A 3,444-nucleotide genomic window follows, 5' to 3' on the forward strand; every position below is an offset into this window, starting at 1 on the left:
GAATTTGGTGTTTTCATTGTAATAGTTAGAATAAGGGGTACCACTCTTGTATGCTTGGAAAGCATTCACTTGTTCACTTGTTCCCCTCCATTCACTTTGGTCATGTCCCAAAGTTCCACAACTCTCACATATTCCACTTGGAATTGATGAAGATGCCACCATGGCATTAACATGTTGCTTAGGTGATTTGGAGGCTTCTTCAAGTTTAGCCATAGCCTTCTCAAACTTCAAGTTGATGGTATCAATATGAGCACTAAGTTGAGCACCCAATTGAGTAATAGAGTGCACTTCATTCTTTCCTCCTCTAGTAGCCTTCCGAGGTCTACTATATTGTGATTTATGGATCGCCATTTCCTCAATCTTGTTCCATGTTTGATAATCGTCAACTTCGGTAAACATACCATTTGATCCCATGTTGAGAATGTTTCTGGAGTCTTCATAAAGACCATTCCAAAATTGTTGTACCAAGAACCACTCGCTAAGTCCGTGATGAGGACATGAGCGGCAAGTTCCTTTGAATCGCTCCCAAGCTTCATAAAAATATTCTTCGTCCCTTTGTTTGAATCCCGTGATTTGGGCTCTTTGCATGTTAGTCTTTTCCGGAGGATAGAATTTCTTGTAGAAAGCAAGTGCCAATTTCTTCCAAGTCAATACCAAGAGTAGCCTTATCAAGGCTCTTTAACCATTTTTTCGCGGTACCAATCAAAGAAAAAGGAAATAAGACCCATCGAATTTGGTCTTGAGTAACTCCGGTTTGATAAATCGCATCACAATAGTCACAAAAAGTCTCCATATGAGAATGAGGGTCTTCACTAGGCATCCCTCCAAATTGGCTTCTTTCGATTAATTGGAAAAATGCGGATTTTACAATGAAATTACCGGTCAAATGTTGTGGTGTGGGAGTACCATTTGGTAGGTTCTCCTCGGTTGGTACGGAATGTGATGAAAATTTAGGCATTTTGGGTTGATTTTGTGTTGGGTTCTCCTCTCCTTCTCTAGCAAAAGGGTTGATGAACTCAATATTGTTTGGTTGAATATCCACAATCTCACCAAAATACCTCTCAAAGTATTTCTAGCAAGTCTTCTATTGTTGGTCAAAGTTCTTTCAATTTCAAGATCAATGGGTAACAAGTTACCTTGTGATCTCCTAGACATGCAAAATATCAAACAACTTGAAAACAATTAGAACAAACCTTGAGGAATTTTACTTCCCCAAGGTAAAGAAATACACAACTAAAAACAATCAAAGAAAATCAAATCAATTTAACACCGTCCCCAGCAACGGCGCCATTTTTGGTTCGTCGGTTTTGTTACTCGTCGTCAAAAGTTACCTAGACCAAAACAATATTTATAACTTCACAAACTACTCTACTATTAGTAAAAAGGTAATTAAAGGTCGGATCCCAAGGGATGGGTATTGATGTAGGATTTTTGATTCATAGGCTCGCATTTCATCAAACATAACATGTGCATAAGTTGGGATCACAACAAGCAAGCAAATAAATTTATGTGAACATATTAAATTAAGCATGAATCATCCCCCATGTTGGTTTCCCTTAATTACCCATTAACCCTAGTTAAGATGACTACTCACTCATTATCAAGTTTAACATCCTAACAAGGTTGTCAATCATACTATCAAGACAAAACATGATGAATAAATGAAGATGATTAACAATAATTAAAAAGGGATTAAGAGAGTTATACCTAATGATGATTCCAAAATAATAAGCAAAGAATAATAGAAGTACTTGATGATTGATGGAAGGTTGTCAATCCTCCAAATAAACCCCAAATGATCTTTAATTACCCAAAATAAATGATGAACAATAAAAAATTAAGGAAATGAGATTTGTATTAATGCTTAATTAAGAGTTGATTACAAGATTAAGATGAGATTAGAATAACATAAAAAGAGTATATGAAGGACATGATAATCTAATTAGTACAATGGGGTATTTATACTAAGGATTAGGTACATAAATTAGGGCTACTAAGGACTTAAATGACGATTAAGACCCTTAAGAAAAGTTGAGGAAGTGCTCATCTCCGCTTCGCTAGTCTTCATAGAATATGCTCATCCCGAGCGGCTTGAGGGAGGGACGGCCTGTACTGGAGAGGAATCCGAGCGGCTTGCTGAGGGCGACGCTCGAATTGAGAGGGGCCATGACGAGCGGATTGGCCACGGGACGCTCGTCCCGTGCACTGCGACGCCCGGATTGTTAGCCAGTCAGCTTCTCTTCTTTTCTTTCTCCAACAATCCTCAAGGATCTTGTTGGAGATGCAAGGATCTTCTCATCATTGCCCATTTACTTCATTATTTACATAAGCCTTCTAGTCTTGTCTTCACTTTGATGGCTGGTCATTAGATTCGATCAATTTAGCTCCATTTTGCCATGAAAATGCAAGGTTCTTACTCCTTTCCTACCAAGGGATCAAAACCTCAAAGAATATGCAAAACGAAAGACTAAAGATAGTAAATGACCCAATTATGCACTAAAAAGCATAGGAACGAGGCTAATTCGGGGACTAAATATGCTCTAAGATGAGTCACATCAGTAGTTTTGACAACGAGATTTAACCGATCTAAAAATGGCGCTGTTGTCGGGGACGGTGTTCAATTGATTTGATTTTCGTTAATTATTTTTAGATGTGTCTTTCTTTACCTTGGGGAAGTCAATCTCCTCAAGGTTCTTCTAATTGTTTTCTAGTTGTTTGATATTTTGCATGACTAGGAGATCGCAAGGTAATGTATTACTTATTGATTTCGAGATTGAAAGGACCTTAACCAACAATAGAAGAGTTGCTAGAGGTACGCTTCAAGAGTCGTAGGTATTGGAGAAATTGTGGACATTCAACCAAATAACATTGAGTTTGTCAATCCTTTTGAAACAGAAGGACAGGATAACCCAATTCCAAACCCACCACAAAATCAACCTACAATGCCTAAATTTTCATCACTTTCTGTACCAACCGAGGAGAACCTACCAAACGGTACTCCTACACCACCACATTTAACGGGTAATTTCATTGCCAAATCCGCATTCATACAATTAGTTGAGAGAAGTCAATTTGGAGGGATGCCTAGTGAAGATCCTCACTTACATATGGAGACTTTTTGTGATTATTGTGATGCAATTTCTGCAACCCGAGTTACTCAAGACCAAATCCGATGGGTATTGTGTGACACCCTTAAAATTAACGATAAATAAAGGCGTAAATTCTACGGAAAAACTGGTAGGATATGTTTGTAATTGGTCCAACTATATAAAAACCTGTAATTTCAAAAAATTTTCTAAACCAATCATAACATTTCCAACATTCCCATGAGGCGGGTGCCAAAACCTGCAATGCTAACGAACTAATTTACATACATAACTAAAGACGCGAGAATAAAGTGATACAAGCCAAAATAGAAAAGGGAGACATATGTCCCTTCAAATT

General features: G+C 37.8%; 1 non-coding gene across 1 annotated transcript; it reads left to right on the forward strand.

Moving 5' to 3' along the window:
• Positions 1-481: 481 nt before the first annotated feature.
• On the forward strand, positions 482-588 carry LOC141624671 (small nucleolar RNA R71). The gene has a single exon (XR_012534476.1). It is a non-coding gene; the product is annotated as a small nucleolar RNA R71 (small nucleolar RNA).
• Positions 589-3,444: the final 2,856 nt, after the last annotated feature.

Source organism: Silene latifolia, chromosome X (assembly GCF_048544455.1).
Source record: "Silene latifolia isolate original U9 population chromosome X, ASM4854445v1, whole genome shotgun sequence".
NCBI classification, from domain to species: Eukaryota; Viridiplantae; Streptophyta; class Magnoliopsida; order Caryophyllales; family Caryophyllaceae; genus Silene; species Silene latifolia.